The sequence below is a fragment of the Zonotrichia leucophrys genome, chromosome 6, assembly GCF_028769735.1.
Source record: "Zonotrichia leucophrys gambelii isolate GWCS_2022_RI chromosome 6, RI_Zleu_2.0, whole genome shotgun sequence".
Taxonomy (NCBI): Eukaryota; Metazoa; Chordata; class Aves; order Passeriformes; family Passerellidae; genus Zonotrichia; species Zonotrichia leucophrys.
Genome location: NC_088176.1, coordinates 26,954,638 through 26,977,095, shown reverse-complemented (window position 1 = coordinate 26,977,095; position 22,458 = coordinate 26,954,638). Strand labels below are relative to the sequence as shown.

The 22,458-nt window shown below is 38.2% G+C and overlaps 1 protein-coding gene across 8 annotated transcripts in view; it reads right to left on the bottom strand.

The window, feature by feature from the left end:
• GRID1 (glutamate ionotropic receptor delta type subunit 1) overlaps window positions 1–22,458 on the bottom strand; it is a 511,036-nt gene that overhangs the window by 368,611 nt on the left and 119,967 nt on the right. Inside the window, exon 1 of one of the 8 annotated variants that reach the window (XM_064716084.1) lies at window positions 4,958–5,051. The exons of 6 other annotated variants lie outside the window; for them this stretch is intronic. The gene's annotated coding sequence lies outside the window, so the exon portion shown is untranslated. Of the gene's footprint in view, window positions 1–4,957; window positions 5,052–22,458 lie in introns of those variants that run through there. One more of the 8 variants, XM_064716083.1, reaches the window with a different exon arrangement.

The window sequence follows — 22,458 nt, the reverse complement described above, 5'->3', positions numbered from 1 at the left end:
GTAATATAAAAAGTTTTTGCTAGATAAAATTAGCATAAATCAAAGTATGTGTTTCTGTTTTATAATTATGCTATATTGTGTATCCTACAAGTTCTCAAAGTCATTATAAACTTCACATTTTTGCAGAGTAACTGTATGTATGCTTAAACATAAAGATCCTTGATTATATGCATACATAAAAACCAGAAGGAGTTCTATTATTCCCCCTTTTCGGCTACTCAGCATTATTTAACCTCTGAAAAATTATAAGCCTGAAAACACTGAGTTATCCAGTTGTCTCACAAAAGAAAACGTTTTCATTTAGAAAAAATAAAATAAAACACAAAAATAACTCTTTAAAAGAAGTTAATTCAGATTGAATAAAGGCGTCCAGGAATCACTATTCTCTGGTTTACTTCCCTAATAATTGGTAGCATCCGATGTTATGAGACTAAAAAAAAAATTAATTCCGAATAAAACTTGCAACATTTATGACAAGACTTTATTCTAACTTCTGGTGAGGATACATAGTTTTGTATTTCCATTAACAGTACTTTCATCTAGTGCTCCTTTCACAGCTTTCATGCCATTTAAAGGTACAAAAGACCTACAAAAACTGCTAATATCATGGATATGCTGGATTCCTGTTCCCCCTGCAGCAAATAGCTCTTCATCACTGCAAAAGGTATAGTCCAGCCCCACAGCAAAAGGACACCAGGTATGTTGAACCCTAAAAAGCTTTGGCACGTTCTCAAACTAGAAACAGCACAAAAAAATCACAATTCATCTTTGTGAATAAATAGTGGCAGGAAAGGAAAAATAGCACACTATCCCCTACAGTCACAATGGCACAACAAGCTCTCAGGGAAAAAATATATCACCCAGGAGAAAGATTAAAACGAACCCATAGATTGTGATGAAGAGTAAATTTGGAGCAGTAGAAGGGAAGATACATTCACATACCCTTAATTACTGAGTTCGGGGCTTGCCTCACCCTCCCCCCACTCCCCATCTGCATTTGCTTAATCTTGTGGAATTCAAACTATCACTTTCTTTAAACATTCCTTTAAATGCAGCCCTAGAAGTGGCACTCAGATTAACTGTCATTATTAAGAACATGATGTGTGCAATGCAAATTGCTAAAGCTGACCCATTTTGCCCCAGAGACTGGAGTGCAGACTGGGACCTGGGGCTGATTATCAGGAGGTGGAGTCATTCTCCTTCACTTTCTTAGTCTACAAAACACACAAATGTTTGTGTGCAAAGTGGAAGCCCTCTGTGGGAAATGACAAATGCAAAATAACCACCACCACCTCCCATCCCTTCACTTATACAGCTGGCATTTATCTTCTTCCTGAAAGAGTTGAAAGGTGTTTAAGTTTTATCAAAAAAAGATTAAAATATCCCTATCTCAGGGAAGTGCCCTACGTGTTTCACTGACTAGTGTCTGATGGGGTAGTGCTGCCATAGTCATCCCTTGTCCTTTGTGAACAGTGAGGAAGGCAAGATTTTCATCTATTCTTATTAAAATCATAAAAATCCAAGTATAAATAGTTTATTCAAATGAGAAGCATTTCTACTCCTTTAAATTCATCTCAATACATACTTCATACTTATCCTCCATCCCTCAACTTCAGTCCAAAAACCACCCTCCTTTAAAAAAAACTATTAATTAATTTCCATGCTTTATCTATACTAGCAAATAACTTAAGACAGTGGGAGGAGATCTTGCACTCTGAGCACTGAACCAGCTGGTGCTGATCACCAAGGGCTCCCAGAATAGGATTACAAGGGCTTTACTTGGGACTAGCACTGATCCAGGGCTGTGGGCTAACTGCCCCTTATCAGCTGCAGGAGTGCTCCTCGAGAGCATCTTCCTGTTGAATTTAATTTGAAAAAGCCTGGTTTGTGAAGTCTGAAATTGCTTCATGACACAAACCAAAAGGTACTAACTGGAGCAGAGACTGATTTAAAAATTAACCTAGTGATTTAAACTCATATCTATACACTCACACACTTAAGTCCCTGCTGTGATATCATTATTTTTTGTTGAAGGCTCCCCAAGAAAATGTGCAGAGAATGTCCACCTGCACTAGTACAAGAAATTAAACAATCTCACAGCTTTCACCTGTGCTGAGAAGCACAAAGGAGAGGCTGGTCCAAAGGCAGTTACAACACAGGTGCTGCTTTCTCAGCCCCTCACACACTTAACCTGGCTCTCAATCACAGCCCCTCACACATTTCACCTGGCTCTCCACTGCATTATCCATTTTTCACCTTCCAAAGCATAAAATGAGTTCAAGATGAACTTGCAAAAAGCTATTTTGTCAAGAACTCAAACTTCTCTGGAAGTATATTGCTATCAGTCTTTGAATCACAAGCAGCAATTTCCATGCAGGCCTCAGCTTTTAAGATCTCTACAAAAAGTCATAACCAACCTCAAATTAATTTGAGAATTTTTTTTTTTTTGCTGGAAGGCTAAAACAATAAGCTTACACTTTCACCCTAGGACTAAAACTACAGTACAATCTTAAAAGTACTGAGACTGTTATGGGCAAACCTAAAAAAATTCAGCAAGAGCTTCACTATCAACATAGATATATGGCTGACTCATAAGGTGTAAGAAAAAGTCTGATTAAGTTACTTTTAAAAATAAGATTTAACTTTGAATTTTAGTTATAATTATCATTTTTAAAATTAAAATTATAATTTTTAAATTTATTTGGCACAGCATGTAGGACAAACAAAATACTTGTTTATTCAAGTGTGTTGTGCCTCAGATTCTGGACAAGACAGCTTCTGGTGGCTCAAACCTCTTGTGCTGAAGGGTACCCAAACTCCATTGTTAATATACTGCCCTATACTGTGGGATGCCTGGGTGACACCTGATGCCTGAATTTTTGCATAAATCCAGCAGGGAAGATGTTAAGCCATGGAAAAGTGGAGAAGTGAAGAGAGAACGCAGAAATCTATAACACACCTTATAATGTTTGAACAATTACATCCTCCCCACATCCTTACTTGAGGGCAGTAAGAAGAAATTCCCAGGTCAGACTGGATTTCAATTGTCTGCGTTTGTTTCTCCTTATTTCAGGGCTAGAGGAAAAACCTCAATTTCTGCTCTGGGTGCAAAGTGGAAATAGGTTTTTTATTAGGAGCTGAAGGTTTGGCTGGAGCTCCCAAGGGCAGTCTGCAGACCACTTATCACTGATTTAATTATTCTCATTTTTTCCCCTCCCAGAGCTACTTAAGGTTAGATTTCAATGGCAGCAAACTTGTCTAATATGAAAAAAAATACTTCCTAACACGCAGCTACAGTAACCCCCCCCAAAATTGCACACATCACTCTTTCCACCCTTCAGGCGAGATGTTTTGGGGAGGCAAAGCAACCTATTCTACCACACCAGAGACAGGTAACAGCAGTATAAACTCTCTCATTATGAGTGGCACTCCAGATAAGAGCTTTCAGAGATGACAGTGATGAAAGTTTATGGTTGATAAATCAATACTGCATATGAATAGTAAGAAGTAAAGCAATCAATGGATTACAATTATGTATGTACCCCATCAGGTCAGGAATCAGTCATTCAAAGTAGGAGCTAAAATAAAAACCTCTCTCTAGATGAGCTAGTGGGATCAACAGTAATCCTTCACAGCTGGACGCGTGCACCCTACAGTACTTCACAGAGCTCAAAAAATACAGCCTAAGAGCTCATTTACACACTGCTAGTTTAGGAACACTGAGCTGCCTTTCAGCTGATAGGTATCTCACACTTTTTACATCCTCGAAATAAATCCTTGTAATTCAAAGTGTGCCATTAGCATTCACAAAAGGTGAAACAGTCCCCCCAAACAAAAGCAAACTATACCCCTGAACAGTTATTCAGAAGCTTCTGCAATAACTTAATGCAAAGGAACTTCTGTTTACTAACAGCTAGCAATTAAAGCCCCAGAGCATTCACCTTGTTTCACTTCAAACCCTTGTAATTTGTATGAAAAAAGTCTCTAGGAAAGGAAAGGCAGAATAAAAATGAAGTATCTGTTAAAATGTGAGAGAGCTGTACCTAATTACAAACCATAATAAGATTCAGCTGGTGCTTTAAAAATGTTTGGTCTTAGTTTCCTAATACTAGAGCTTAGCAGATGCCCAGCCAAGCTTTTCCAACCAACCTCCTAGCTATACATGCTCAGTTTTCTAAAGGGGATATTGTTGCAGAAGGAGAGCCATGAATATCAATGTACTCACCTCCAATTTGTTTCTTACATTCATAGCACAATTAAGAGTTAGGCTTTGCTCCCTACCTTTTACACACACTTTTCACAGGTGCAAAGGGTTTCATTAAACAAGCAAGAGAGAATGAATCCATAGAGTACTGGGTGTAATATAACCATGAAACAGATAAATCCAAAGTGATTTCTAATACACATCATTCAAAGTCTGTCACATCCACTCTGGTATTCCATGAAACACACAAAAACCTTGATCTCAGTCTAGTTTACTAACAATTAAGAGCCAAGGCAAAAGCCAGGCTGCATTAAATCAATCAATATGAAAACTAGCAGATTTTATTTTAAAGTATTGCATGTAATTATTGGACATACAATAGAATTGCCTTTTTGGAGGAACAACAGTTTCCAGACAGACAGCCAACACGTTTAAAAACCACATAAGTCACAATCCCCTGCCCAAAGGGAGCTAGGTCTGAAACATGGAGAAGTTTTTGTCAGTCTTCTAGCTCAGACTTAACTCTTTCCAGCTCAGGTACTTTCTACACATCAATCTTGTCACTCTGAGACAGTCCTGGAAAGGATTTATACCCTACCTAGCCCACAAACACAAACCAAGTCTCGTAACGTATATAAAAACCATACACTCACGATATGCAAAAGTGACCCAAAACAGAGCCAAATAATAAGGCTTATTTGTTACCCGCAGAGAGAAGCTATGCCATCAAGTCCTAAAACACAGAAATCTGACCTGAGAGCTATTGTTTGAAGGAAGAAAAGCAGGCAGTCCCTCAGCAGACAACCACCTCTCTGGAGCACCAGCAGCACTCTGCTACAGCAAGGCCACCTCTACCTCAGGTGTTACATATTAATGCCCTGCCCCAGGTGTTGCCAATTCCCTGCCCCAAGTGTTGCCAATTCCCTGCCCCAAGTGTTTCCAATTCCCTGCCCCAGGTGTTCCCAATTCATGCCCTGCCCAGGTGTTGTCCATTCCCTGGCTTACTCACAGCTGCCTGTGGTTGCTGCTTGATGAGCCCACACCTGCTCTGCACGTGGAGTTCTCTGCCAGCCCCCAAATGCCCTCCCCATTCCAGGACTGTCTATGGCATGGGCAAAGCTGCCAGAAATCCTGGAACAGAACACTGCTGGATTCAACGTGCAAGCAAAAAGAATTTAACCCTGGGCTTGATCCAGCTGCTGCTGCAGTCACTGGTAACTCTCCCAGTTGATTTCAGTGCAACAAGGTCAATTTTCCTGCTGGGGAGCTGCAATATTCCATAGTGTTCACAAAGGAGAGTGTCAGGAGAAAATAGGCAGGGTTCTGTCCTGTGGTGATGGGAGCAATCAGTCTTTACACTACTAGACAGACACTTAAGCCAGAACTGCTGTCAATGCAAAAACCTCTCAACAGAAGAAAAGATCTTTTTTAGACCAAAGAACTGAGTATCCGCATCTTTAAGAGAGGCAGAACTGCAGAAGTTTTGGTACTCACCTTGCTAAAGCTTGATCAAAGCTATTTTTTCCTTCAAGAAGTCATATTCTCCTTAGTCACTGAATCAAAATAATGTACAGAAACACAATAACCACTCATTTACTTTATAGCAGTCCTATAAAAATTCTGTAAAATATTTCTGGTGGTTTTCCTAAACATCATTTTTTCCTCCATACTAGGTTTTAAAGATTTAAGATAATGGAACTTTCACAAAGGGATGGAAACTCAATCTATAAGTATCTGTACAAGATTAAAGTCTTGATAAATCGATGATGCCAAACAAGTACAGGCAATTTTTTGCCCTCCACATCTGAAAGCTCAGATTCTCGAGTTTGTCTGACTCAATAAACATGATCCATTAGATGATGGAGAAAATGAATCCTGCTACATCAAGTTATATAAAATATTCATTTGATATGCTGGGTTTCATCTCAAAAACATGGCCCTTTTCCAGGAGGGAGTAGTAAAAAGTAACACTATTTGCTTTAGCACAATAGATACTTCATCTGGGTATGCTGTTTGAGATATGTAGCTAGATTTTATTCTAAGTCTGAAAATTGAAACCTGTATTGTTCTGTCTTCTTATCTGCACAAACTAACGTACCCATAAGCATACATAATTTAGTAATTGTGTCCAGAGATTCTGAAAAAAATAAGAAAAAATAATAAATGTTTTATCTAATAAATAATAAATATATGGGTAAAAGTTTGCTTCATGCACAGGGAGCTTGAGAAAGAAATGATGCAGGGGCTGCATCCATCAGCAGCCTAGGGAGACATTAGAAGTTCCAGGTATGAAGGGAGTGTAATTTCTTCTTCACTGTGTAGATATGTATGTAGCCACAATTCTCTGGCTGAAGAAGTTCTGCATCTTTGAACCAGACAACACTACTAAACCCCTCAAGAGTTATATAACACTGCTTATATAGAAGGAAAATGGTATTAAGACTAAGAAAAAAAAAATTAAAAAATACACATGGCTTCAAAGGGGCCCAACTATAAAAAATGCATTAAAGAGGAGCAAAGAGGGGTAGAGTGAGGAAAGATGTCATGGCAATGAAGAATGAAACCTGGTTCCCAGCTGTGATACCACTGTAAGTGACTGGACTGACTCCTTTAGAAACGTCTGTTGGGGGTTCCTTATCTGTAGGAAAATGATCTATTTTCTGTAGGTACAAGAAGGTCAATTCATTCACATTTGTAAAATGTGCTGGGGCATTTATATTGCAGTGCAACAAAATAAGAAGCTTTATAAGAATCTTTGATGCAGTCACGACAATTATGCTGTTTTATTACTACTATTCAACATTTATTCAAAGGAGGGTATAAATCCCTCGTGGTATAATTTTAAAACTCTCTTAGATCCTAAAAGCTCACAATCTAAAACCTTGATCCAACACACATTTAGAACATGCACTCCAGAGCCTGCACCAACATCCACAAAAGGAGAATGAAAATATCTCACTTTCCTCCTTTCACTGACCTTTCTCTTTTCTTCACCTGAACTTCAGCAGAATTAGTATCTTGTGAATTCAGAGCCAGTTCTCATAACCACAGATTTCATTGCTCAGACAGCAATAACATCTTAACATAAATCATTCTAATTGTTCACAATAATAAATACTTAAAATGAATTCTTCACAGACACTGATGCTTTTAAAGAACAATTTATGTGAATCATATACAATGGCAAAGAAAAACATATTTAAGACTTGAAATTGTATTGCTTGCATATCAGGCATCTGGACCCTAGCAACTGGAATATTGCCTACTCTGCCTGATATTAATCAGTACCTGTGCTCCACAGAGATCCAAGACAGAGAATACACTCCCTAGATTTGAGGCAGTAAGATGAAGGAGGGAGGCAGAAAGAAGAAGAAAACTACACTTGAAATTGTATGGGTCATATCACTGCATCAAATGCCCTCTACTCCTCCCACACTGATTCTTTCTATACCTGAACAACCCCTTCCTCCTCTCCAAGGGGGTGTTCACAGGAACACTCCTCAGGTCCTGTCATCATCATCTCCATGTGACATGGAGAGTGCCCATCATTATCCATCTGAAACACTTCGTACAAGTAGTTTATTGAACACACCTAGTCCGAAACATCCCTAATAGCAAAGTTTGCATTTTAAAGATTGTCCTCTCATGAAAAGGAGAACCTTAGGTAATTCAAGTTTACTTTGGCACTCGCTACATGGACTACAAAGTGTAATGCCCTTAGGGGTCTGAGGACTAAGAACAAACCTAAGAGCTTGGTTACCATGAATGCCATCAAAACCTTTAAAATTGCAGACTGTTTTAAAATGCACCCTCCTTTCTAGCTGCAAATAGCAAAATCCTGATGTGGTTGCCAAGAAACCAGTACTTGCAATTCACAGAGTTCACGTTTGAGAGATATGTGCACTCACAAACATTTATAAAAGCAAAACTGAAGCAAACCAGAAAATGTGATATAAATTCCCCTTATGATTTCTCAGTATCACCCTAAAACAAAGCACACATCTCAACCCTCCCATTTTCAGATTACTATGTTCTCAAAGAAATGGACTTTGTTCCATCTGCTTCCCTGGAACATGGAACTGCCTCCCCATGCACTCTGCCACGCCCAGCCTTGATGGGTTTCACGGACATCTCCTCATGAATTATAGCACAGTCGCTGGGGTCCTCACCAACGTCAAGCTCTTGTAACTCACTGTCCCACTTTGTGGATTACTGCACTAGTTCACTGATTAAATCCAGAGTTAATTATGATTATTGTGCTGTAAAGCACCTTGGGAGACATGACATGAAAAGTACTAAAAAATGCAGTTGAATTTGATTACACTGTATCTTCTCAAACCCATTTATATGTTAAAGACTGTCTTTTATTACATTGACTATTACGTTTCATACAAACTCCAGTCTCAATCCAATTTTAGTGTGCCATTTTTAATTATTAATATTGCTGTTTGCAAACAGAGATTTGACAAGGTTAGGCCCTATTTGTGCTAGGCCCTGTACAGACATAAAACAAATGACATTTCCCAGTAAAGATAATTCACCAGGTGTAAGAGCCAATGAAATACAAGAAAGACAAGATGAAACAACTGTTTGAGACAAACAAATAAGAAGCCAGAAGGAAACCCCTGGGTAAATGACAAACCATGAAACTATTTTAAACAAAACTGCTCACTGCTTTTAAATTCCCCAAAATATATGTATCCTCCAACTTCAGTCATGGAATGCTGATATAACGCTGAAATTAATTTATATATTAATTCATTTTAGGGGATTAAGAATAAATAAAATGAGTAGTCATCAAAGTTACAGGTAGTTCTGAAAATCCAAATATAAAAATTTAAGACTTCTGCAATTCAGCAGGACATTGCTATGTTTATAGTGGTGCAATGAGTAGAATCTCATTGCAACAGAATACATCTTATACCCTGTGAGAGTTTTCTGTTGTTGGGATTCCATAGACAAATACTTCATAAAAGGACATCCTCAAGTTGCTCCTTGACAGTTCAACTGTTCTGAAGGTACTCTGTAGTTTACTAGGTGATGCTTTGCTGTACTTACTCTCTCAAACAGATGTGCTTCATCACTTCACCTTTTCTATTATCTATTTTTTCCAGTTTTTAATTTCTTTTCAATTTTTCCCAGTAGTGATGTCATTGTAGAGGCATGAAAATGAAGAAAACAGTTATTAAGCCAGCATGGTAAATGTATGTGAAGAACAAATGGCAAAACTATGAAAAACTTTTCAGGAATGAACAGGAATTCAGAAAGGCTACAAGGCTTCAGAAATTGTGTGAGTTACCAAAGTTTTCCCAAGGTGCTTTTCAACACAGTCTTGAAAGGATGGGATCAGATAATCTTCCTCCCTATGAACAAAAAGCTTCTCCAAGAGGAGCAGGCATCGATAAAGACTGCTGCATATCCAACATTGGATGATGAAACTTCCTTTCCAGTACCCATTTGCAAAGAAAGACCAAGACTTGATACAGCAAACCAGAGATTTAGAAACATATCCAAGCACAAATTTACATTTTGCCTTTAGGAAATGGTACTTTGTTTAATAGAGATTAAAAAAAGGACTAGGAAAAAGCCAGGCTCATGGCACAACTTTGGCCTACTTCAGTTGCATTGATTCTACCAGGTCTCATATCCTGAATCCATGCATAACAAACAATTCTTATTTAATGAAAACCCTATTTTTAATTAAAAGATAGTCCTTCCATTTACATTTGTTTGTCAGCAGCAGCACATTTCCTTTACAAAAAAATCTAACTATAACCACACTAAGCTGATGGTAGCATTTACCTGCAGATGGAAAAACAAAATCCAAATAGTGAGTGGCAATTTTAAAAGCATAAAACCCCATTCTTTCTTATCTGATTAGTCCTGCCCATCTTCATGTATTAAGGTTGTGTACTCACAGCATTATCCTATTTGCAATCTTCAAACATACAGGGCTTTAGGACCAGCCTCTCTAGATATCAGTGACAGGCAAGATTCTATCCTGCTAAGGAAGGATTATTGTCTTCCTGTTTCAGAAAGCAAGTGACTGGGAATCGTGAAATAAATTAACATTGTCTGTCTCTACAAGTCACTGTGACTCCTCTTGTTTTAGTTCCTGTTGTTATTAAGGCTTTCATCTAAAGCATATCAGCAGAAAGAGCAGAGTAGAAATAAAAATTGCCATTGGAACAGGCTGATGCTGGTGATGACTGATGACTTGGATTCATCACCTTTTAGTCACTAGACAAAGAAAGGAGGAGGAATGGGGGGAAATGGTACCATAGTAATTAGAGATCCAGGTTCATTACTAAAGGCTGGTTTTATGCAGTCTAAAAGAGCACTCTGCACCACAAATCAAGAAAATATGCACACATGCAAAACAAGCCAGAAATTTTTCCATAACTTTATATATAAATATATGAAGTACAGTAATAAAGCAAGGAGAGATAATTGTATTGCTGATTTAACTACTCAGTAGCTATGCCAAGAATGAAGTAAGTTTATTAGGTAACTTCTCACACTGGAGTAGCATCCAAATTTCTTTTGTATCATAGAATGTATTCTTTTAAATGATCAAGGTCACTCTTTAAACAGACTTTTTCTCCCTCTAGTTGTGCTTGTATCAGACTTCAAAGAATATAAAAGGAAATGTGATTTTATTCAGGAGTTCCTTAAATACTGTCAAATCTGTCCCTGTTCAGTATAAACCAGACATTTGTCAAAGTGAATCAGCAACTGGCCACTTGCTGGCTAAAGAAAGCTGAGTCACTGCTTCTGATCTAACAGCAACATCCCACATCACATTCAGAATACACATCAGTGTGTTGTTTACCAACCTAAAAGGAAAATTTATTGCCATGAGTCACAGAGAGAAGGGAAAAACCACAGAAATGAAGATGAATGTCTGGAGCCCAGAAGAACCGGAAACGATAAAGAAAGCCCTGACACACAGAGAAGGCAGGAATCGAGTGCCAGGAAAAGACAAATACTGCTATAGATTCAGATGTCTTTCTCTGATAACAACCACAAAGATTAGTGTTTGCTGCCAGCTAAATCACAAAGAAAAATCTTCTACTGTCCTGTACTTCAGCCTGGATTATTAGATTGTATTGAACCGTATAATTAGGCTACCACCAAATTAAGTACAGCAAAAGTTCAACTGCACTTCATACAAATATAAATATGCTAAATTAAAGGGTTTTCTCACTGAAAATCAATAGTGATATAATCATGCATCTCTTTAACATTGAAGATGACATGTTTCATTTCCATTAAAAAACTGCAGATTTGCCATGATTAAAGAATCAAATGAAAAAATATGAACATTTCAGAGCCAGGGAGGAAGGAGCAGCTCAGCTTTGGTTCTAGCAGACAGAAACTCATCACCAAGAAAATGAACTGAGGAAGGAGGGTGTTTCCAGCATACCAACTAAAAAGTATAATCAGGAAGAGGATTAAAAGCATGCTTGTTCTGAATGATTCATGAAACATAATTTCTGCTCTTGCCTGGGTAATTAGAAGGCTTTCAACTCCAGTTCAGAGATCTGGTTTGGGGCACTTTTTATTCTCAAAACTATTCAGCTAAAAGAGTTCTTCTTCCTTTCAAATGTTGACATCAAGGGAAGAGATGCAGAAATGCAAAATATGCTTTTTATCAATTAATAAGAGTCCAAGATTTTAAGTTCCCCAATACCAGTCAAGGGAGAAGAAAAATCAAGATCACTTCAGGGTGAGTTTCTGAGGAAGCATCCTTAACTATAACTCCATGATACTCTTTCTTGGGAAGAAAACATATGAAAAAGTCAAACAATATGTAACTTTAAAGAATAGCCATAGGGCAAAGCATATTGCATTCACTCACCAGCTTTTTGTTTTTAGTCTGACTTTAGTTATTAAAAATAAAAAAAGCAAACAAAGCATGATCAAAACTTTACTGCTGACTCTGCTTAATTACACACCTACTTGGAAATTCATGGCAACTCTCAGCACAGAAGTCTGATCTAAGTGCCTATGCTGGCAGACTTGACAAACAGGCTCATGAGACAGATCTGTTATTTCTGTGCTCTGTGATGGGCTAATTTCTTAATTTGCATGTTGCATTACATGTTAATGAGTGTCTTACATAGGATAATGCACAAAAATTCTAATATAAGATGAGGAGCTTTCAGATGTAACATTGTCACTGGAACTCAGAAAAACAGAAAGCTGATAACAAAATGAATGTCACAGATCTGTTGATGAAGCATGAAAAAGCTTCCTGAATGAATTAACTCAGTCTCTTGGGAGAGCAAGAAAATATTTCTTCATACAACATCAGAGGGTCTGTCTTATTTTTAACTCTTCTCCAAGTTCTTTATTTTATTAAGTTTTTGTTGCTAGACATTGTATAAGTCTTTTTTCCATAAGGTATCCACTAGTGGTTCCTTTCCAATTTCAGACTAATATTTTTTAAATTCTATAAATCTGGTTTTAAGAAGTTCCCTCATTCATTACTGTTACCAAGTAAATAAGTATTTAAATTGCTAAATAGCTCTAAAACATTAGTAAACCTTTCCCAAAGGTTTTATGTTTTGTAAAACATGCCCTACTTTATTTTGCACAGACTGCTGAGCAAAAGCCACAGCTTAACCCTTTTACATGGTCTGGAATAAAAAATGACAGGAACATGAAATATCCTATATTCTCATGAATCATATCAGCCATACAGCCACAGATCATTTTTATATCACTTCTATAGGGTTTTAGACTCCAGAAAGATTATCCACAACAACATGTAAGGGAAGAAAATTTGTCCATTCTCTAATCCTTTAAAATAATTGTTTACTCTGTTCTAAAACATGATGGTCTGCAAATCCCGTTTCCTGGAGCCTTTAGCAAAGTGAGGTTAGGAGAGAGGGGTTCAAAATAAGTTCCAATTTTAAGTTATTACAAGTCAGAGAGGCATTTAATGTTATATAACTTTAATTCCTGGCTCCAGAGTATCCCTTTATTAACACTTTGCTCCTTGGAATTTGCGTATCTGTTTGTGTGTGTGTCTGAGCACACACATGGACCCTTCTGGCCAGCTGGGTTACATGAAGGTTATTAATCACACTCTCTCAAAACTTTTATGGTTTCTGTTATGGTGGCAGAAGGAACAGATAATTTTAGGCCACAAAGTTCACCAATCAAGATTTAATGAAAGGTTTGAAAACTCATCAATACATTTATTTGACAGTACTATTCTTGACCTCAGCAAAATCACATCAGTGGCAGGCGTAATGCACACTTTCTCTAGAAATCAGTAACTGAGACTGGTTTTAAAGTAATAATACCAAACTTATTTTTCTGTTTCAAAAAAATAAACAAGCACACTTTCTCTAGAAATCAGTATTTGAGATTGTTTTTAAAGTAATAACAGCAAACTTTTTTTTCCTGTTTCAAAACAACAAATAAGGGAAGTATGAAGCTTTCATCCTTCCCTGCTCTCTCCCAGAGCTGCATTTCTTTATCTGACAGGATGTAGGCACTGCAAAATATTCATTCCCTATTTAATAGCAATAAAGCAGTCAGAGCTGTTTCAAGGCTGCAAAGCCTTAATGGTCTAGGGTACTTAGAGGTGTATTTTTATGACTGTCTTCTCCCTGGCTCTGGGCACTGAACAGACATGAATTGTGGAGCTGTCCAGGGCAAGGAAACATTGCCTCCAGTTTAGAGCAGAGAACTGCAGGGCCCAGAGAATAAGTGTCCTGACCAATGTTACACATCCAGGTATCTGGGGCAGAACTGGAAGATTCTGGTTGAACCATCAAGTTCACAAATTTAATAAATTAAGGAGACAGAATGCAAAATGTTTTCTGACTCCACAGAATGTGGTAGGTTTACACAATAGAGGATGTTTATACAACACATTGCAGTGCAGTGGGTAACCCTAAAACTACCCTTACATTACTTAGACTGGGAATATGAAACTACTTCCCATACAGCTCTGTACTCTCGGATATAACCTACAGAGATGAAAGGCAGAGCAGTCTGGACTGCACTGAAATTCATTCTGCCATGGAAATTGCTCTCAGTGCCTGAGACAATTTGTTTAAACTTAACCAAGCAATCTCAAATAAACTACTGCAATCTCAAATAAACTTGGGGGTAGCCTTCCAGCCTGGGATATGGAAAACCAAGTTGCTTCTTTCTGCTCTGTATCACACATCTTCCTGCACCTTAGGAAAGCGAGAGTCTACCTTGTGTTTCAGTTCCCCAGCTTTAAAATAAAGATATATTTGCTAAGGATAGGATTTTTCTGCCTCAGAGGCAAATTGAAATACTTCATAAAAGTCCAGGGAGCATTGTGAGCATCCCAGAGAAATACTACTTTGTTTTTTCCACAAATTTCTCCGAGTCATTATCCTCAGTGAAAGACAACTTACCACTGCACATTAAATCTTTACATTTACTATTATTAATTTTCTGCATTCTAAATGTAAATATATTCAATTAAACTTAGGTTGGATCTCTCTTTGCGAATAATCTCTCATTTATTTTTCATATAAACAAACGTGAAATTCTTCTTTCCCTCAAGTTACTTATTTGTAGGCTACATTGGCATATGATGCTACTTCCTAGTCACAAACTTAGCCATGCTGACAAAATTGCCAGCAACATTCTGCACAAAACAAATCCCAAAAAGCAAACCAAAAGAAACTATAGGATGTTTTATAGGAAAAAAAAATGGGTAGACCTGTCCTGTAATAAGTACAATTCTAATTCACAGTTGCACTGAAGTGACAGCCTTGATAAATAACGAGAGATCCCTCAGCCTTGGCATTCCTAAAGTAAGATCTTGACATTTACTTGCCCTGTCTGATGTGACAGAGCACTGATCAGCTCTCTGTGCTTTCTATGAACTACAGGGGAATGTGCCACCCTTCCTTTCCAAAGACTTCCTTTGAATTACCCTCTGGAGATTCATTTCTCTCCCCCAGTACTCACAGAAATGTCTACACTATTCCTCTCTGCTCAAAACATGATAACTTCCACTGATGTGTCTCTTCCACTGTATCACTGCATTCATTATGCAGCACATCTCCAAATTCCAAGACAACAGGATGCTGATCCAGACAACTTTTGGAAAATGGACTGTCTCTTCTAGCCCTTATAATAAAGCATCAATGAGGACAAAGAGATAGAGATTGGAAAACAAATTCTGAAAGGTGCCTCTGTTATCACAGCCATTGAAATATATACAGGGCACATTTAATAAATCAATCAATAAATTAACAAGTAAATTAAGAGTAACTCAGAAGCTCGGTATAGCAGACAAGAATCAAAGAATGTCCTTTCCAAATTTGTACCCTCTGGACTGTACCAGGTTCCAGGGGGATAAAAGCCTTAATATTTATAAATATTCATAAAGCCTTTATGGTGCATCCTTAGAAATGCTCTTCATTTATGCATTTAATTATAAGAAAGGCACAAACAGGAAGAATTTGATTCTGGTATATTTAAATGAATGCATGATTAAGGACTGTATAAAAACTGTGAGGAGTGAAGCTTCTGTCATTTTTCATTATTTATTTTTTTTCTATTCTTTCATTCATTATTACTGCATTGAGGTGAGTATTTCCCATTCTGCAGCAAATCCTCACCCTTGGGATTACATATCTGCACAATAAATATAGGATTATCTTCACCTACAGGAAATGAGGAGATAATCTTTGTTCTGCACACTCCACAAATGACATTTTATTGTTAATACAGTCTTTTTTTCCCATTGAGGCATGGAGAAAACGACAGCAATTACTGTCCTTTCTGAACTTTTTTTTTCCTAGTTATGGTCAACTTTTGGAAAAAACAGATGAAGTTGCAGCCTAAGGTGGTGGAAAGATCTCTGCAGCCAGAAGAGCTCTGTAACATCTCTCATGCTTGTAATGGGGGAGCTTCAAACTCCTGGCAGGAATTATTTTTGAAGTTGATGAGCACAGGAGCCAAATAACCTGATCAGGTTTGCCTGGCTGAGTCAGTCCACATGCACTGACCAATAGTGATTGCATTATACTGAACCTACATAGCATCTTTGTGGGATTCCTAATCCTCAGAGAAGACAAATAGCATGGTAGGACCATTTGAAAAATGGCCAGACCATACTGATTTAACCAATGAACATCTGCAATGTGAACTTCTCTGTTTTCATAGAGACAGGTTGGATTATTTATTAACTTGGGCAAAACATAACCAAAGCAAAACCAAAATGCACTCCTGTCCTAAAACCCTGTGAGGAAAGCAAATATAAAGAGTGATTCAACTCTGTGATTTGAATCTCTCCTCTCTGATCTATGCTGAGAAATAAGCACATCACCCTCTAAAACTCACATGGACTGTGAATTCTGCAGCCTTTAAAATAGTCAAAATTTAATTTGACAAGGTCTTGAGCAACCTTATCTTCACTGGCCTTGCTCTGAGTAAGGGATTGACAACAGAATCGCCAGAAATTCCTTCAAGACTAAATTATCTTCTGAATCCTTTTACATCTCTTAGAATTGACTCTTCACGTGGTTGTCTCATCTTAACCAAAGCATTTCACTTTAAGTTACCACTTGAAAATGCAACCACAGGCCTTATTATTCAAGGTTTCTTTTCCTACATCTCTATTTCCATTTCTTTTAAAATAACAAAGTGACCAGGGCTGAAGTGTTTCAAATTACCACTACTCACTAATACCAAGAGAAAGCAATTTCTTAGGGCTAATTTAATGCACTTCTGAATCCTGTAATTTATTTTGATTCTGTGTTCTCTCTTCCTTTCCAGGCTCTCTGCCAAGGAAGTTAAAGAGGGTCTTTCTGGCTAGATTTCCAATATTCTTCACAGTTTTTTGTTTTGTTTGGGGTTTTTTTGGGGAGTGGGGAGAGGGTTGAAGTCTACAAACATAGGTGGATTCATGGCACAGGGCCAAGCTGCAGTCATTAAGGGAGGATTAAGCTATGTGAAGCTGTATTAAAGCAGAGAAAGCAGAGAAAATAAACACCTCTTACTGTGGCAAAGTATACTTTGAGAACAAGGATGTCAACATTTTCTTCTAGGGAGATACAAGGAACAATATTTCCTAAGAAAGAAATATTTCTTTCTTCAAAAGTGATCTTGTGAAAAAAGATCTTCAAATGCTCAGGAGGAAACCCAGAGAGTTTTCCCTTCACAGCTGCAACCTTGTACTAAACAAGATGCAAGGTTTACATTTTAGGCCATTTTTAAAGAATGGGCAGAATGGGATCTCAGCCCAAAACCAGGGCCATTATGAATTAAAGTAACTTCCTTATCATCATCATCTGTAGAGCAATGAGCACTGCAGCCTGGTCCCTGGGGCACTACTGAGAGCAGGTGGGCTCTGGAGCCAAGGCTGGCTGTCCCCAGAGGGTCCCCAGCAGAGCACCATGGGCTGGGCATCAGCAGCTGCCTGCCCACTCTGTTAAATGCTGAGCAGGCACAGACAGACAAACAGACACAGCAAGGCCACCACTCAAACCTCATTTTCCACGTCTAACGTTATCCTGGAGCACACATCACCTACAGCCAAGCAATGATCCATAAAGGGAGGGCAAGAGCAAAGCCCACAGCTACCTCCTGATGGCCTTTGTAGGTGTGCCAGCTAGGGAGAGATGCAAACCTCCAAGCCAAAAGACAAATGCTTTCACTCTGAGCAGCAAGATGACATCTGATATTCTGTGTCTACAACTGCATGTCTTTTGGTCTGTTTGCTGCCCAGAGAAACTCTTCAGAGACAGTCTCTGTCCATCACAGAAAGCATATTAACCTACAAATTTCAATTACATGCCACTGGCTCACAGAAAATTTACAGGTGCTCCATTCAACCTCCACAGGAGGAGCTACAGAAGCAATGTGATCAGCATTTTTAAAATTGGGTTCAAGTCTTCTTTCCTAAGACTGTACTAAAGAAGTCCATTTTTCAGCTAAAAAACAATAGAAAAAAAAGGACACAAAACAACTGAGAATTTCAACACTAATTATCTGACCTCACTTGTCACAGTATCAGAGGCTGGGATACTAAGCTCTCTGAAAATGCTGATTCTCAGTAATGTGCCTTAAAGGGGAATGTGAGCTGCCACGAATCCTCATCTTTGTGTACTGCACGTAAGAGAGCAAATCTACAATCAGAATAAGGATGTGGATTGCCACCTGCCTAAATCTCCTGATCCAACTAAGGCTACTCCTATTATCACCTTGCTGCTGAAAACAGAAGAGATAAATGGGAAGGACAGAACTCTCAAGCTGACATTTAGCTCAGAATATATTAAAATGAGATGAAGGTGGTTACTTCTATGTTGTTTTTTCTAGAGATGGGGATTTCTACTGATTCTAGACCTGAATGAGCAGTAAATGCTCTTCACAGGGTAAGACACTTAGGCAGATGACACTCCTATAAATATCTGCACTCCTTTGGTTTTGAAGTTGCCCTAACCATCCAAAGTCAATTGTTTTAATACTAATGCATTCTCTACATTCCATGTACTAATGAATACAAACAGAGGAAAAACCTGGTGCAGAAAGGAAAATGCAGCATAAGGAAGAGGAGTCATTAGAATAAGGCAACTTATGACTGCTCTCTAAATTAACAAATTACATTATAAACTTTCTCAGTTTGCTCTGTCTATCCTGAAAAGATGATATAACACCTTATTTTTTGAGGTGGAGTAGAAGGCAGTTAAAGGACAGTTCAACTACATCTCCTTTTCAAGGGCATAAGTAGTAATAAAGTGCTCTATAGGACTTACACATTTTAAAAAATATTTAGAACAGATAATTGCAAGTTGCTGTTAAAAAAGAAGGATCACTTTAAAAAGTGAACTCTCAGTAGCATCCTGTATTTGTCAAACACTGTTCTTTCAGTCCTTGATATTGATTAGTATTCCACTTGAAGGAGGAGATAATGAAGTAGATTATTTTTTCTGCAGTGCACCTGACACAATCAAAAAGCTGACACAGAGTATTTTCCTACCTTCCAATTTGTCTGCCACACCTATTTTCTTTTCTTTGAAGGCCACAGGGGAGAACGAATGGGAATTAAATTAAGACATTCCAGAAAATAACCGAGGGTGAGGTGCATTTCAATTCTACACAAGACACAGGAGGGATGAACAGTATAAAGCAAAATTCAGATGTCTTACCCTTTGCTAACTATGAAAATAGAGAGTTAAAGTTAGTTATATGGTTTTCTAAGGTTTGCTAGTCAGTAAATGCTAATATAGCAGTGCAGATGTTTCATCAGAATAACATGTTTCTCACTTTAGAGCTATTTTTCTTCTGACTACATATGCACACACAAAATCTCAGCCTGTTCATGTATCAAAGACGCCAGAATATGCATGTAAGTAACTGTGGTTGTTACTTTATTCACAGAACAAAGAGCAGACAACAATCATATGCACTTCCTCAGCTGGAAAGCACCTGGGCCTGGATGACAAGGAGAACCCTTGGTGAGCTGTAGGACCACACAGCCTTGAAGAGGCTCAGCCTATGAATCCTTCTTTTATGTCCTTATTTATGCAGCTGCTGTCCAGCCAAGTGCTATTACATGGTCATGGACTCCTGGCTTCCCAAAACACTCGTGTATTCGGCCAGCTGCAGAGTAAAATAAGCAGCTTTGGCACCTGGAAACAGAGCCCACCATATTCCCAGTCCATTCTCCCTTGCAGCAGGGCAACAGGAGTGAGATGAGCACAGCAGGACCCTTGCAGGGGCACAGGTGCACTCATAGAAACACACAAAAGAACACACTGGTGTGGACAGCATAAACCAGCAAAGTGGGAGACAAAAAATGCAAAGGATTAAAATGCATCACAGTCAGGGGAACATTTCACTTCTCTGTATCTTTAAGCTTTCCTAATGAGCCCAGCTCTGGGCTTTGTTGACCTCAGCCCTGCAGCAGAGGAGAAATTTGTTTGCTAGTGACTGTAGCTGCTTGACTGCCAAACAGAAACAAGACTCCTTGGGAAAGGGAGCAGAACCCCTGCTTCCCAGCATGCATGCACAAACCAGAAATAGAGAAATATATTTGCATTTATTTCTTGACCAGTTAACATGTCTTTTGATGAATTTGTAGAGCCACTATAATCCTGTGTTGGCTCTGGAATCCAGCATTTTTGATGTGAATAAATTAATAAATACTAATTAGCTGGTCATGGGCTTTGAGTCAGCCATAGTGAGAACAGCCCTCCCATCACAAGCCTTGCTTTGCTATATTAGCACAAGTACCTGCTGTGTACTCTCCATTTTCAAATTTGCTACTACTTGTGCAGTTCTAGGGATTACCCAATGTTCTCCCACACTTGGGATGTTTGAGTTTCAAACAGAGAAGATAACCTTTCCTTAGAATTCCCTTGAGCATTTAAAAGCACCCTCCTGGCACTCTTACAAGGTAAGTCTTATTTAAGTGTATTTTTAGGCTGCTAGATGTACAAAAGACACCTTTACTTGGTAGGTATTCTGCTTCTAAACACACTGTTTGATGTATTCTGTGACATACCAGCTTTTCAAACCTGCACATGACACTTGTGTTTACCAGTATTTGAAGAAGCAATCCATGAGAACAAAAGCCTGCCCTGAGAGTAGCTGCTTTCTGGTACTAGAAAACGACTGAGAAGAACATTTGTGTTTCAAGGTTTAGCATAAAAACAGTCCTTGAGCCTGATTTAAAGTGTACAGTCTTATTCCCATACTAGTGTTGTGCTCAGCCCTGATCCTTTTCTTCCCACAGCAAGCTCATACAGAGTCTACCAAATCAGCAATTCTGCAAGGAGCTGGGCAGCCCCTTCCAGGCAAGGCTTGCAAGGCTTGAGAAAGACTGTGAGCATCTTCCCTTCCAGAGGTCTCTCCAAGTCTCATCCATGTTTCACATGATACATAATGACTATGAGGTAAAAGCCAAGAATATCCAATCTGAGCAGGAGTTTTGCCATGTCCAAGAACCATCCATGACTCCTCTCCCCAGCCTCTACTCACAACTCAGCTTTTCTCCTGGGCTGTTCTGACTTTCATCCCTTTCAGGGAAGTTGAATTTCAGATGACTTTTTTTTGGTTTGGGATTTTTTAAAGTGCACTGTGATATTGTTGAGAATTGATATAATAATCCCTTTTACCAAAGACTGGCCAATTAACAGCTAACAGGACACTGTATTCTGAAGATGGATCTCTTCTTCTCCCTGTAAAAAACTCCAGGGGTTTTTTTATCTTTTTACAAAATAATTCTCAAAATCACGTGCTAAGGATAGGGTAAAAGCACAAACGGGTTTATATTTACCAGACATTCCAAATAAATCTCAACATACTGGAACCGCTTAGCTATAAATAACCAACTCCTGCAAACCTTTTCTTCTTTTTTCTTCAAACTATGCCCAATTGTCTTTTCCAAACTAAAGAAATTAATAATCCTTTTTCAGTTTTGCCATCAATTCCTTCACTACTTTTGCCCACAGTACCCCCTGCATAGTCTGCAAGTATGTGAGGTACACATTACCAGCCATTGAACAGCCAGTGTTTGCTCCAGAGTAAGCCAAATCACATCCCTTTCAGGTCATTTTACTTGTCAATTATCTTGCAAAATTGCACTTGCATTTTTATTCCTTCTAAAAGGCATTCACATTGTGAAGTACTGCATTAATTACACATCAGGCTGAGTTGAATTACTCATGTGGCTGGAACCACATTTGTGTTGTGTTATAATGTTTCAAAAGTGATCATGCTGTGTTAAGCTGTACTCTAAAACAAAGTGACATTTCTGAGAAATGTGAAATAATTTTTATTAAAAACTATTTTCTTAGAAATATGACTTTGTTCTAGATTAACTTTCAGGCACATTAGAAACACACAGGAAAAGCATGGAAAATAAAAAGAAATTGAATTTAAATATTCCCTTAAAAAATCATTCTGTAATATATAAGAATATTTCACAGAATTCACACTTTACATTTTAAATGCCTACTAAAACATTCCATTATGGATATAGTGTTGCTTCTATGAGATACAGCCTTTAAAATAACTTTCTAACACATAGCTTTAAAAAAGATTTTAAAAAGGAGGGCTTTAAATTCTTCTAAATGGACAATCAGGACACATAGGCCAAGCAGAAATTCTTTTCCTATTCCCCTTACCATGACTCTGCCTTTGGTGTCACCAACAGACCCAGAAGTGAGAGATCATGAAGACACAGCCATAGGCCTTTAGCCTTTCACACATTGATAAGTTAGGAAAAGAGACCTATACCCACC